General features: G+C 40.8%; 1 long non-coding RNA gene and 1 pseudogene across 1 annotated transcript; one reads left to right on the plus strand and one right to left on the minus strand.

The window, feature by feature from the left end:
- Positions 1 to 3,786: 3,786 nt before the first annotated feature.
- Positions 3,787 to 4,239, plus strand: LOC146711174 (Ig heavy chain V region 5A pseudogene; annotated as a pseudogene).
- A 552-nt stretch (positions 4,240 to 4,791) lies between these two features.
- LOC146711175 (uncharacterized) lies at positions 4,792 to 13,023 on the minus strand. The gene is made up of 2 exons (XR_014920123.1): positions 11,575 to 13,023; positions 4,792 to 6,133 (listed from the first exon to the last, which is right to left on the minus strand). It is a non-coding gene; the product is annotated as an uncharacterized LOC146711175 (long non-coding RNA).
- Between the last annotated feature and the right edge of the window lie 2,278 nt (positions 13,024 to 15,301).

Raw genomic sequence — 15,301 nt, forward strand, 5'->3', positions numbered from 1 at the left:
TAAGTGTAACCAATAAATATATTGTAAAACTACCTGCTGTTTCTGCACCTGAGTCCAGGTTTGGTACTGACCACTTGGTTTCATGACAATTTTTCCTAACACAGACTCACCTGTGCAAAACACACTACAACAATCGGAAACTTTTTGACATACTGCAAAACATGAATGGTCATTCAATCTCTTTATCACTGTGATGAATGAATAAAAATCTTTAAAAAAAATTCTTCAAAGACTAATTCATCAAAATGACTTATTTTTTCCTTAACGCCTGTCTCACTTCGGAGCTCTGTAAAAATGTAGGCATAATGTCGAGTAAAAGTTATTCAGACATGTGACAATGCGAACAGCGGTGGATCCAGAGAAATTTTCTTAGGGTGGCATGAGGGTGTGTGGAAGAATTTCTTTCTATTATGTATTATTCACATTATTTTATTGTATAATGCCTTGGTGCCACTGGATTTTAGCATGTCTTAGGCTACGTCCATACTAATGCGTTTTCGTTTAAAAATGCATCGTTTTCTCTCTGTTTTGGCCTCCCGTTCACACTGAGACAGCGTTTTTGCTCAAGGAAGACGCGCACATTTGAAAACGGAGCTTTCCCGTCGCAGTGTGGACACTTGAAAACGATGACGCATGCTAGTCATATGATGCAGTCATGTGACCACTTCAACCAAGATAGCGGAGAGCATTATACAGCAGTTGTTTTGTTTGCTTTCAATTTTGACAGCCCTATTAAAGATTAATATCAGTTTGTACATGCTCCAGATAGCTTTTCTTCAAATTCTCTAATTCTCACCCGCTTTTGCAACTTTGTACTTTTGTGTTACTCGCAGCAACAACTCCACCTCATTGTTAGTCCATTTAAAAAACTCAGTGCTTTTCAAAGACACGTTTCAAAGAGCCGGAAAGTAAATAAGCGGCAGACAGAAATGAGGCAGGTCGAATTTTCTTGCGTTTCACGCATGTGCAGTACTGGAACGTAAGCGTTTTCGGCCGGTTCAATGTGGACGCGCAACCCTGTGAAAATGGCTGAAAACTAAAAGGGAGAATGACGAGAGCACTGAGATTTAAACCACATTAAGCAGAGGCTGATTTGCTCAAAGAAGGAGGGAAAGAAGATGATTGGACTAGAAAAATGACAGCATTGAGATTGGCAGCATTTTAAAATAAAGCTATTTTTTTCATAAAGGCCCTAACCTCCAACAGCTTCACTTGAACACAAGCTATTACAAAAGGCCAATTGTCACTGTAATGTCAGATTGTGTGTTTTTATGAGGACCCAAACACAGACCACAAGAGTTTCTCATTTGTTTCTCATTCAAAACCTTAACAAAGTTGTTTAAATGACTTGAGTTAAAAGCAGGGCAGATCTACTGGTTAATAGCATTCCTAATGATATCGTATTCTAAAGCGGAAGATGTCGGACTCGGCTGAAGCGAGTGGCTGTTTTATGAAATGGACATATTCCCGTCTCTTCACTTTTCTGAAACAAGCAGACGAGAACAGTACAGTAATATGTGAAAACTATTGGCTGCTGTTAATAGCACGAGTAATCTACTGAAGCGCCTGACACGAGAGCATAGACGAACACTTCTGAGTGATCCTTGTTCATCATCCATGGATAACACTAGGGATGGGTATTGATAAGATTTTCACGATTCCGATTCCATTTTCGATTCTGTTTAACGATTCGATTCTTTATCGATTCTCTTATCGATTCTTTTTTTTTATAAAAAAAAAAAAGGAGAACACTAAGGTCGATTAGCTTAGAACTTTGTTTTATATCTTCTCTTTGAACAAGGTAGACATTTAGGAGTAACATGGCCTTACAAACCCAACAGTGAGATCTTAAGAGATCCAGCCTACGGCTCTTCAATGGGGTGTCACAGGGTCCCCAGGAAAAAAAATTGTAAATGTAAAATAATAAAATAAATATTCGTCTGTAGCAATAACAAAGTATAACATAAATTGTTCTGTGGCAATTACACAAGAATATCCAGTAATGTCCCTGCCTACAATTAAACACATTCACTTACTGAAAATCGGGGGCATCTGCTGTGGCAAATGGGTTAAAGCCTTTTACCACAAACTTAGTCACTGCTCGGTGACATTCATCTATCCTGGCCTGAAAAGAGACGCTACCGGTAGACTGCAGCGAGAACTGGCAGCATCTGAGCCAGCCAGACTCTGTCTGTCTCTCTCATCACGGTCACCTAAATGCACAGTAATGGCAGGTTTTGTAATAAGGCAGATCGCGCTAACATAATATGCACTGTTAGTTGATTATTTACCTGCCGCATTAACGGGAGAGGACGTGCAAAAGTTACCGCTGCTGCTGGGTTGAGATTCACGAGTCCGGAGCGGAATTAAAAACACGACATTCATTTAAGGTCATCGTGTGTTTTGTGAGGAAATGCTTTTGCATATTCGTAGTGTTTCCTCCCTTAAATGAAGTATCTACTTTGCAAGTATTGCAAGTTGCCCTGTTGTCATCCGTTCTCGTAAAGTATAATCAAACTTTTGAGCGTTTGAGCCGCTTACGCGCCTTGTTTCCTGCCAGGTAAATGACGCTCCGCAACGTGGTGACGTCATTCGGGGCGACTGGAATCGATAAGGGAATCGTTTGCAAAAATGGCAAACAATTCCAAGGAATTGAAACAGTGGGAACCGGTTCTCAACAAGAACCGGTTTTCGATACCCATCCCTAGATAACACCGCAGCAACTCCTGCCAAGTAGGCAAAACTTGATTTTACTTCAGCAGCACAGAAAGCATCTGAAAGTGAGCTTAAAAAAAATGATCGCAGGCTACATTGTGGAAAAGATGCTACCGCTGCGTACTGTAGAGTCTCCGTCTTTAAAATTTTTTTTTTATTATTTAAAGAGTTTAATTTCTATTGTTTGTCCACTCAAGGTTTATAGGGATTTTAAGAAGTATTTAGTTAAATTACTTATTGAGTAATTAAGTTACTTTTCAGACACAGTAATTAGATAAGTATTTTAAATACAACATTGATTAAGTAATTAGTAATTAGTAATTAATTACTTTTTTAAAGTAACTTACCCAACACTGGTTGTATGTTTATTTCAGTGAGACACATTATAAAAAGAATGAAGCTGTATCTCAGGAGATGTGAGAATTTTCAGTCAGCTCAAGGCTGTTTAAACATCTCCAGAGACAACAGCAAAAAAGCATGTGAATCTGGAGATAAACAGTTTGAAAAATGAAGATTATATTTGTTACTGTGCTCGAGGGTCACAGTGGCTGGACTGAACGCAGTGACTCTGATCATGGACTTATTTAAAGGGTGATTCAAACATCCAGGACATACTTGCTACATTCTTACTTTGTCTTTCACAAAAATACACTTGTTATAACTGTTCTTCTTAAAATTTTAAACCATTTAAATGATACTAATTGAGTCAAAATGTAAAATGTATTTCTGAAGCACTTAGGTAGAGTACACCTGGCTGTGTGTGTAACAGCAGTCTAATATAACATTAACTGAAATAACTCTCATAGTCCCTTTTCACCCTTTTCATGCAAAATAACAACAATAAAAAGAAGTCATCTTTCATAATTTATTTCTTAAATCTGAGTGAGCAATGAAATTAGAATCTAATAGAATAATTTTCCTTGCATATTTTCATGTTGTTTGTATAGGCAGTTTTTTCAGCAGGCTTCAGTTAGACCCTAATGAATGCTTTATGCATTTGTATGCAAATTGACTTCTTCTGTTATGCAGGTATAAAAGCTTGACATCAGACTGTGTTGTGGAGTTCGCGTCATGACACGTTCATCAAAAAACATGTTTTCTGTAGCTCTGTTACTGCTCTTAGCCACTTCATGTGAGTCTCTTTAACATTCACAGTATTTGTTTTGTAATATAAACAATTTGTCACAAATTTGTCACAAATCTTTTTTTTTAACAGGTGTGAAGTGTGAACAGCTGACACAGCCAGCCTCAGAGACTGTGCAGCCAGGTCAACGTCTGACCATCACCTGTCTGGTCTCTTATTCTGTGGGCAGCTACTACACAGCTTGGATCAGACAGCCTGCAGGAAAAGGTCTGGAGTGGATTGGGATGGCACGTACTGGATCTACAACATACTACAAAGATTCACTTAAGAGCAAGTTCAGCATTTCCACAGATTCCTCCAACAACAGAGTTACTTTAACAGGACAGAATATGCAGCCTGAAGACACAGCTGTGTATTACTGTGCCAGACTCCCACATTAACACACACAATCAGCAGCTCTGTACAAAAACCAGTGAGAGCCTCAATACTTAAATTCACCAGAGGAGGAGCCCCCAGGCCACTTATTATGTTTTGACCAACCCGTTCTCACTCCCAAAGCGTAACATTTTACGCTAGGTGACAAATCGTCACCATATTACGTTTTCGGCTACCCACCACGTTCCTAAATGACGACCTCGGAAAAAGAGGGAATATGAGAACCGTCTGGACTGAACCTACACATGTTCGCTCTTTTTCTTCAAATCGCTTAGAAACACGCTATTTAACATCATTAAAGTCCTGGTTAAGGTCAGGAATAAGGTTATGGTCAGTGAAGGAAACTGTTTCCAGGGCCTACTCCGTGGATCGGCTTCCTCCGAGGCGTGGACGTCTATCAGCAGAGAATGTACCTTCACCTATCAGCAGAGAATGTCCCTTAGTCTGTAACACAGTCAAATATATTCTCAAGTAATATTCAAGCATGCCATTCAGCGTGTTAGTACGAGCAGCTCGGGAGCAGCTTGGGAGAACAAGAAAACAGAGACTGCTTTAGATTGTCTTCCCAAAGTGACTCAACTTTATTCACAAGTACAACAGTTTATATAGAGGGTAAAATTCATGAGACAGCAGATTATCAGTTTAAACCAGTACAGACCAAGATAAGGCAGCGTCTTCCTGCCCTTGGGTGAAGAAGCATCCTTTGTGTAGTTTATTAGTTCAGCTACAATTGTGATTATCTCAGCGACATATTTTCAAGGCACAAAACGAAGAGTTCTTACATTAGTGAAATCTGAAACAAACCATTTGGCCTTCAACAGGCGTCTAAAAGATTAAGAAACTAATGTAGCTGAGGGAGTGATCTCTGTGGTATTTCAACCTTGTACCAGCCTGTGATTCTCACACATCAATTCTTGGGTCAAAGAGAAAAATAACTAAAACAAAAGGGGCCTTATTGAATGACAGAGTTTTCCTGCATAATGTCACTATAAAACAATATCCAGTAAATGCTCCCATGGTACTAAAATACCTAACAGTTCCACTCTTTTTTTATTATTATTTTTTAAAAAAAATAATAACTCAAATAGAAAGGAAAAATCACAAATGTAATAACATAATATAAAAAGCAAATCATAAAATGTAATAGTTCACAACCTAATGTTCAATATACACATCAGGAACATCATTGGTAACATCTGGCACATCCTCAGGATCAATTTGTGCTAATTGCAAATACATTGAAGTAGCTGTACTGGTAGCTATATGGGTTATCATTGAGAATGTGGCTTGCAGAAATGTGAACAGGGTTGCACTTTACAATACGAAATAGTAAATAAAAATCCTAAGGTTAATGCAGTAGATATGATTAATAACCTAAATATATAAAAAAGACAGTTCTTTAGTCGTCTCCTGGCCTGGTCCCAGGTTCGTGTGATGACAATGGGCATTTCATTTTCTCCATTATCAGGATGAAACGAGTCTATCTTTATCAGGTTAGACATTGTGTGGTACTCTAGGCTTTCTGTTCCTGCTGGATGTTCGAGTACCTTGTTGTTGTTCAGGCGGGGGATCAAAGGGCTTTCTGAGTCTTGGCTCTTTCCGGCGTTGTGTGTTAATCAGTGATTGTGTGTGTGTAGGTGTATTGGATCCGGGCGCTGGCTCGCCGGAGACGTCATCTACTTGATCCGACGCCTTAGGTGGTTTGGTGGGGCTGGTCTTAACCCTGCTGGCATGAATCCACTGAGGTTGTCCGTCTGTTAGGATGCTGGTTCTCGTCACTGCAAGTACAGTCTGGGGGCTGGAACACGCGGCCTCCCCGAGTGCCCTTGGTTTTAGCAACTTTACCAATACCGCATCTCCTGGTTTCCACGGATGGGTTGGATCTATGGAAGGGAGAGGCTGAGAGAGACAAACTTTCTGATAGTTATTATTCAGTGTTTCTACCAGGTTATGAACATAGTCAGACAATGCAGTGTCTATGTCCCCTTCCAATAGCGGTGCCCCTCTGGAGGCTGACCATGGTGTTGGAAACGGTCTTCCCATGATTATTTCAAATGGAGATAATTTGGTTGCTGCGGATGGAGTCATTCTAATCTCACAGAGGACTTGAGGAAGTAATTTGATCCAGGTCATTCCTGTTTCTATCATTGCTTTAGTCAGGCGATTTTTTTATGGTCCTATTCATTCTTTCTACAACTCCTGAACTCTGAGGATGGTATGGCACATGATATTTCCAGTCTATTGCTAGAGTTTTAGCACACTTTTGAATTACTTCTGATGTGAATGAAGGTCCTCTATCACTGTTAATTTGGTGAGGTATTCCAAATCTGGGTATTATTTCATTGCACAACTTTTGACAGACTACTTCTGCAGTTTCTTTTGATGTTGGGTAAGCTTCTACCCATTTACTAAATTGGTCCACTATTACCAGTAAGTACTTGATGCTTCCTTGTGCTGGCATGTGTGTAAAATCAATTTGTAATGTATGAAATGGAAAATCTGGTTGTGGTAAATGCTGATGTTTTGCTTTTGAGCTACCTACATTAGTTCGTGCACATGTTAGACAGGTTGCTAATATGCGTTTTACTGCGTGTGATGTTTTCTCGATTACAAATCTTGATTTTATTGCTCCTATTACCCCTCTTTGTCCGACATGACTCACACCGTGAAAATGGCGGACAAGGATTGGCAGTAGTGAAGATGGGAGGGCAATCAAACCCTCAAGGTTTTTGTATAAGCCGTCTCTGTTATCTAAGGTACAATCATTACTTTCCCAGTAAGTGTAATCTAAGGCAGAGGCCTGCTCTTGTATGAATTTTAGGTCAACATTTGTTTCTAAATAGTCTGGGAGCGTGACAAGTGGCAGCTGTAAAGGCAAAGATAATACTTCCCTTCTGGGTGGTTGCTGTGAGGCAGCAGCTGCTTTCGCGGTTACGTCTGCAAGAGCATTTCCCACTGCTTCGTCTGTGTCAGCCGTGCTGTGCCCCTTCGTTTTAACAACTGCAATTGCCGATGGCAGCTGTATAGCCTGCAAAAGTCTTTGAACAAGGTCAGAATTAGCGATCGATTTTCCATCAGCAGATCTAAATCCTCTTTGTCTCCACAATGTGCCAAAGTCATGCACCACACCGAATGCATAACGGCTATCAGTGTAAATTGTTACCCGCTTATCCACATGTAACTCACAGGCGCGTATTAAAGCCATGAGCTCTGCTTTTTGTGCTGAGTGAAATGGTAATGAGTGAGCCTCTAGTATGATGTCAGGCAATGTCACCACCGAATAGCCACAAAGAAATAAGTTGTCATTTGGTTTTGAACAGGACCCGTCCACATAAACAATGACTGAGTCTGGGATTGGTGTCTGCTCTAAGTCTGGGCGTGGTGCTGTGGATTCCTGTATACGTGTCATACAATCATGATCGTCAGGGTCGTCTGAACCATCCTGTCGGTCAGAGGAACACAGCATACGAATGAGTAAGTGTGCTGGCGAATTGGGTGTGCTGCTTGCTTTTATAGTGAGATTTGCTGTTGAAGTCAGTGTAGCTTCATAACCTGAGCGACGTTGTGCGGTCATGTGTTGTGTAGTTATGTTTGCTAGAATGGTCGTGACCTGGTGATTGGTGTGTAGAATAGTGTCATGTGAGAGTGTGAGCTTCTCGCAGTCCCTTATCATGATAGAGCAAGCTGCTACTGCTCTCAGGCAGGCCGGCATCCCCTGAACTACTGCTGGCAGCACCTTTGAGTAGAAGGCTACTGGACGGTAGCCACAGCCATGCTCTTGGGCCAATACACCTGCACAGGTTGTGCCGTTCTCTGTGACGTACAGGTGGAACGGTAAGTGGTAGTCAGGCAGACCCAAACAAGGGGCGGAGGTCAGCGCTCCCTGTAATGCATTGAAAGAGGCAGTCATTTCTGTGGACCACAGTATTCGAGGAGGCTTGTCTTTTTTGCAGCATTCACGCAGAATGTGGTCATGAAAAGAACAGTCTGGTATCCACTGTCTGCAATAGTTCACCATGCCTAGGAAAGACAGCATTTCTTTCTGTGTAGTGGGCTTAGGGACAGAGGTCACAGCTTTGACCCTGTCTGTAGTCATAGAACGTTGTCCGTGAGACAGTGTAAATCCCAAATATTGAACAGAAGTCTGACAGTACTGCATTTTCTTTGCTGATGCTTTGTGGCCAGTCTGTTGGAGGTGCTGGAGTAGCATGTGTGTGGCAGTTTGACATAGTTTTTCACTTTCAGCACAGAGGAGGAGATCATCTACATACTGGATCAGAGTACAGCCCTCTGGAGGAGTGAAGCCGTCTAGGGTAGCACGTACCACCATTGAGAAAGCCGCAGGGCTGTCTACCATGCCTTGGGGTAAGCGAGTCCATGTGTACTGCTTATCTCTATGTGTAAAAGCAAATATCGGCTGTGTGTCTTCATGCACAGGTACTGAGAAAAAGGCGGAGCACAAATCCACCACAGTAAAATGTGTAGCTGTTGCTGGAATACCTGTCAGTATGCTGGGAACATCTGGGACAATAGGTGGCAGAGGCATAATGACTGCATTAACTTGCCTTAAGTCTTGTGTGAAACGCCATACGCCAGGTTTGTTAGGCTTTGGCACAGGATTGACAGGAGTGTTATATGGAGATACTGTGGGCTTTATTACTCCAGCTGTCAATAAATCTCCTATGATGATGTCTAAGGCTGCGGCTTTTTCAGCGGAAATGGGATATTGCTTGACATATACCGGCTTGTTGTTTTTCAGCTGAGCATGATAAGGTGTACAGTCAATAAATCCTACATCATTCTCACCTCTTGACCATAGTGTCATGTTTTGATATTCAGCTGGCAATGTGACAGCAGAGATAGTACAGTGTATGGGGTAGGTTAGATCTATGTGTCGACATGGTGCAGTGATGTCATAGCCTATGTCTGAGTTATGTGACAAAACCACTGTTTGGCCTTCACTGGTGTGAGCAGTTATCATGTTGTTGAACAGTGTGAGAGAAACAAATATGTGGCTTCCAGGCATGGGGCTACCTGGTAACGGTGTTTGCACATGTTTTTGACACAGAGTGTGACGTGGGATACCAGTCAGATGGATATTGAGTTCATTCTCCGCTGAGGCGTCCAGCTGACACAGAGGCTGTTCCTTCTCCATGGTGTCGGTGCATAGGGCAGAGAAAACATAGCTGTTATCAGTATCTGCAAACATTTCACCCTTTGTGTTAAATGAAATACACAAGTTCATTTTTGCCATTAAATCTCTGCCTAATAGATTCACAGGCGAGTTTGGAAGAATTATGAATGGATGATATGTAATTTCATCTGGTTTTGGGCCCCAGCGTGTTTTTAGAGAATGAGTTTTGGGGCATTGCACTAGAGTTCCGTTTATTCCCATGGTGTTGATGCACACAGAGGAAACAGGCCCACTATAGAATTTTCCAGACAGTGAACTTTTAGTGGCTCCACTGTCAACTAAAAAGGAATAAGTCTTTTCACCTATCTCTATATCTAACATGGGCAAGCTTTCTGTGTTACGGGACAATTGCAAATGCAGCATCGTGTGTAGTGCTTCACACTGTCCCTCATCATCACCTGGGCCTCCCTATTGTCGGTCCAGTCTTTCGTTATCATATGGGTGGGGATTAAAATGTGGATTATAAGGTTGCTGCCTAAGTGCAAAGGGGCCATTATTTTGATGTGATTCCTGTCTGCGTTGCCAGTTACCTTGTCTGTAAGAGCTCTGCTGACGCCTAGTGGCAGGAGCTGGTCCTGTGTTTTGTGGTTGAGACCTATGTGCTGCTGATTTGCATCCCCTCCTCCAGTGTCCTATTTTTCCACAATAAAAACATACGTCTCCACTCCTATCTCTCCTTCTGAAATCTCCCTGCTGCGCTTGTTGAGGGGACGGGGCCCCTGCATACATCATTTTTTCACTTTCCTCTGAGCCTTCAACATCAAAATTCAACATCATCTTAACAGTTTTAGCCTTCGTGCTGTTGGGGAAAAGATCTGCACCAGCTTTTGTTTTGACAAGTGTGATAAAGTTCTTTATTTTCATGTCATAGAGATTATCAGTGGCAGTCAGCTTCAATAGTTGTGAACATTCTGGATGAATATTGTTTAAGAATGTTGTTATGAAAATCTGATCATTTCCTCCTTCAGGCATGCATGCCTCATTAGTCCAGCAGTGTGTGAAACGTTTCATAAACACTAGAATGGATTCATCTGGCTTTTGCTTACACATGGTTACTGCATTTAAATCAATTTTATCTCTAGACATTGTGAGCAGAAATTTCTTTAGATTTTGAAAAAAGGCTGTGATTTTGTCATCATTTATCCACAAAAACGAGGTGGTGTTGGCTGCTTGGTCATTTTTAGGGTCTAGTTCCTCTACTTCTTCAATAAGCTGAGATTCAGTCACACCTGGGATTCGTTGACATAATATATATCTATAGTCAGGCCCACCCAAGTGGTGGTATCTGGTACTTCTCTGTAATGCAGAAACAAAGGCTGTAGGATTTTGTAGAGGATCGGGAAGTTCTTTAATGGTTGCTGCTAACTCTGAAATTTTAGGGGGTTGAATGCAACACATGTCCCCTATTATCATGAACGGGAGGGAGGTGCTGACGTCATTAAATTGTGATCCCTGCTTTTCTTTATAACGGGTGTTTTTGTGGGGGCCCTCTTGAGTTTTTTCCTCTTTTTTCTGCTTTAAGTAGTTCCTTATTAAATTTCTGGTGTTAGTTATTGCTTTTGGCACAGTCAAACCATTCGCTACTCTAGTGTGGCGCTGAACATGATTATCTATGACGGAAACGGCTTCCTGCAGTTCAGCTTCCGTACGTTCAGTTAAAGGATCTTTCATGATTTCCTCACACTCTGTCATTAACTGTTTTGTTTGCTTTTTATGTTCCTGTAACTCTCTTTCTCGTTCAGTGTATTCTCGTTCCTGTCTTTGATCTAGGTTAAACCAGTCATCTTCTTCTAATTTAGGTGTCATTTCAGTGCCTTCCTCACTCTTTTGGGATTCTGCTGTTATATCAGGATATACGCGCTGGTGACGTGCAGCCGCCGCAGCAGCTATTAATTCTGTCTTTTCATCATAAGGCGGCGGAGCCGTAGGTTGAACGGATGGGCATATAAGGCTAGTTTTTTCTGCAGTGGATTTACTAGAGCCTACACTGACTTGATTTAAAGCATTTACGTCTGGCTCGGGTCCTTTTTTCCATAGTGGTAGCATGCGATTGGTCACATCACGACATTCTATCATATATTTTTTACAGGACTTTTTAATCAGCCTACTTTCCTTATCACAAATAGTATTTAACATTTCTACTGACCTGTTTTCTGGCGATAATCGTTCGGGATAGGGCTCCGGAAATACATTAGGATGCATTAAAGTTATAGTTCTTAAGTTCGAGACGAAATCAGTCACGTAAGCACTTCCGCATGTTCTGGATACGTAATCATGGAAGTCTTCATTGATTCGCGAGCGTGGGTTAAACGTAACCGGAAGTGGGAGTCGTACTGAGCCGCTATTTGTGATTTTATATTTTATTTTTTTCGGTTTTACAGTTAATTTTGATTTTTTATCGGACCCGTCTAAGGTCTTTGAATTATTCTGACCCATGGTCAGTGATTTCCAGAGGGGTTTAGACGCTTTGAAGGATTTAAGTTAGTTTTTATTTTTGCTGTGGCACACCTGAGGTTACTTGATTTTTTTGCTAGCAATTTTATCTTTTTAGTGAGCAACTTCTCACTTTTTAACGAGCAACTTCTCGTTTTATGACCCCAGGCAACTTCCTGTGTCCTTTCTGCTGGTGAGCAACTTCTTAGTTTATGACAGCAGGCAACTTCCTGTGTCCTTTCTGCTTTTATTTACAAAACAACAGGCAACTTCCTGTGTTTCTATGTGGGCCACTAAAGAAGGCTCCTCAGTGTATCCCACTTGTTACTATGTGGGCCACTGAAGAAGGCCTCGTCAGCGTATCCCGTTTCTATGTGGATCACTGAGAAAGGCATAACACAGTCTTATAAAATAAAAGACGAGTGCCTACCTTCGTCAGGATCCCACTTCTGACACCAAAATTGAAGGAAACTGTTTCCAGGGCCTACTCCGTGGATCGGCTTCCTCCGAGGCGTGGACGTCTATCAGCAGAGAATGTACCTTCACCTATCAGCAGAGAATGTCCCTTAGTCTGTAACACAGTCAAATATATTCTCAAGTAATATTCAAGCATGCCATTCAGCGTGTTAGTACGAGCAGCTCGGGAGCAGCTTGGGAGAACAAGAAAACAGAGACTGCTTTAGATTGTCTTCCCAAAGTGACTCAACTTTATTCACAAGTACAACAGTTTATATAGAGGGTAAAATTCATGAGACAGCAGATTATCAGTTTAAACCAGTACAGACCAAGATAAGGCAGCGTCTTCCTGCCCTTGGGTGAAGAAGCATCCTTTGTGTAGTTTATTAGTTCAGCTACAATTGTGATTATCTCAGCGACATATTTTCAAGGCACAAAACGAAGAGTTCTTACATTAGTGAAATCTGAAACAAACCATTTGGCCTTCAACAGGCGTCTAAAAGATTAAGAAACTAATGTAGCTGAGGGAGTGATCTCTGTGGTATTTCAACCTTGTACCAGCCTGTGATTCTCACACATCATTTCTTGGGTCAAAGAGAAAAATAACTAAAACAAAAGGGGCCTTATTGAATGACAGAGTTTTCCTGCATAATGTCACTATAAAACAATATCCAGTAAATGCTCCCATGGTACTAAAATACCTAACAGTCAGGGCTAGGGATAAGGTTAGGTTTAGGGCTGGAATACAGGGCTGGAACGTCTATTACCGCGGGAGCGTCATTGCACTGGATTCCAGCCATAACCCGCCGCGTACCATAAGAACGCCGAAGGTCTCCTTTCGCGTTCCTCAGGAACGCCGCGGGACGTGACAAAACGTCGACATGTTACGCCTCGGGAGTGAGAACGCTCTGGTTTTGACAGAGATGATTATTAAAGGAAGAGACAGTCGATGAGAAAAAGAAAATTACTTGTCCAAATATACATTAAAAACACAAAAATTAAATATACCTTTTTAAGTCTCAACTTCAGAATGCAACAAATAAATAAACAAGGTAAGGTTATAAGGAGTTAAATAAATCATTGGCACAATTCTGGTGGAGGGTCTTTAGTTTCCATTTGTTCTCAATTTGCCTCAAAACATTTAGTTGGTCCACTAATTTTCTTCACTGCTGTATGCATGTCAATGTTCTTTCAATTCTTGCTGTTTTATGTATTCTGTCTTTGTGCCTTTTAGACTCTCGTGTCTGTGACCCTTGACTCTCCATCTTAACCACATCCTGAGCTTTATTCAGTTATTCATTATGTATTATTCTGCATCTGGTTCATTTTCAGCATCAGGATATAGACTCTGGAGTTCTGTTTTACTTCCTACCAGTCTTGAGACTCAGCTTGCATGTTCTCCCCATGTTATTTTGACTGACTGGGTCCAAAGCCACAGAATTAGTGATGTCAGGTTAATTGGCAATTCTTAATTGAATTTGAGTACAAATGTCTGTACTGTGTTAGTCCTGTGACAGAAAGACAACAGGTCTCACCCAATGCCAGCTAGTATAGGCTCCAGCCGTCTTGCAACCCTGAACGGAACAAGAAGAAGAAGAAGATGGATGGTTTGAAGGCTGGATGTGTTCTCCTTTTTTGGTTTTAGTAGGAAATCTGGCAGTTGCATTTTTTGGATTAAAACACCAACTATTCCCAAATTCTAAATAAAACGTATCCATCTAAATCTCTGTTTTACAATTAAAGTTTAAACTCTCATGATGTCAAATTTAGAAGGAGAAGATTTACAGAAAGAAAAAAATTCCCTGTAAAATCAAACTTCACTGTTTTATAATTTGTCGGTTCTCCAATGTTTTTTCTCAAAAATACTGGTTACACTAAAATATATATATTTTTTTCATTTTATGCAAAAATTTCCTCCTATGAAGACAAAAATAAAAATTCTCAATAATATGTAAAGTATGAGGTTACATATTAGAAACAGTGAGATACTTTTTGTTTAAATCATTCAATGGAAATTTTTACAGATTTTACAGCTTATTTTGTTCTTACATGTCTTAATATTCTACTATACCTCATATGGTCATTTCTCTATACTAAGTTTAGGTTTAGACAATATATTTCATTGAAAAAAGGCAGGAAACAGAAGTGCAAAATGTAAACCTATTTTGCACTGTTTCCTGCTTATTAGACAGAAACTACAGGTAATTGAGTGGTAATGGTTTGAAAATCACAGCATTATTACGTTCTTGTTCCTGCCTTGTTACCCTACTTTCCCCATTATTACGCAGCTATAATACAAAGTGCAACACAAATCTTGTCAGAAGCAGTTGATTCCTTTCTGTGAGGAGGAGTCAACAATTCAAATGCAAAAACTCAACTTCTACTTAACTGAGGGTTGAAGGGAACATTTAACACTCAGATCACACAATGGCCTATAGGGCAGGGCTGCTGATTTTAACTGTCTGCTGGGCAGGTGAAAATTGTATATGTATATGGTTTATATGTATTCTCTCTCTCTCTCTCTCTCTCTCTCTCTCGCTCTCTCTCTCTCTCTAATACATTTCTTTTTCATTTGGACAGGTGTTGATGGCCAGACTCTGACACAGTCTGAACCAGTGGTCAAAAACCCTGGTAATTCACACAGACTGACATGTACAACATCTGGATTCACATTCAGCAACTACTGGATGCACTGGATCAGACAGGCTCCTGGAAAAGGACTGGAATGGATTGCTATTATACGCACTTCAAGTTATAGTCAATCTACGTCTTATTCCCAGTCAGTCCAGGGTAGATTCACCATCTCCAGAGATGATTCCAGCAGTAAACTCTACCTACAGATGAACAGCTTGAAGACTGAGGACACAGCAGTTTATTACTGTGCCCGAGAGACACAGTGACAGAAAGCAATAGAACTGCCATACAAAGACTACTTCCTCTATTTACCAACACCAGGGAATGTTTCCTACATTTTTAAACATTCA

The sequence above is a fragment of the Copadichromis virginalis genome, linkage group LG4 (assembly GCF_057382275.1).
Source record: "Copadichromis virginalis isolate Kocher_CV1m ecotype Utaka linkage group LG4, C_Virginalis_male_GT1.1, whole genome shotgun sequence".
Taxonomy (NCBI): domain Eukaryota; kingdom Metazoa; phylum Chordata; class Actinopteri; order Cichliformes; family Cichlidae; genus Copadichromis; species Copadichromis virginalis.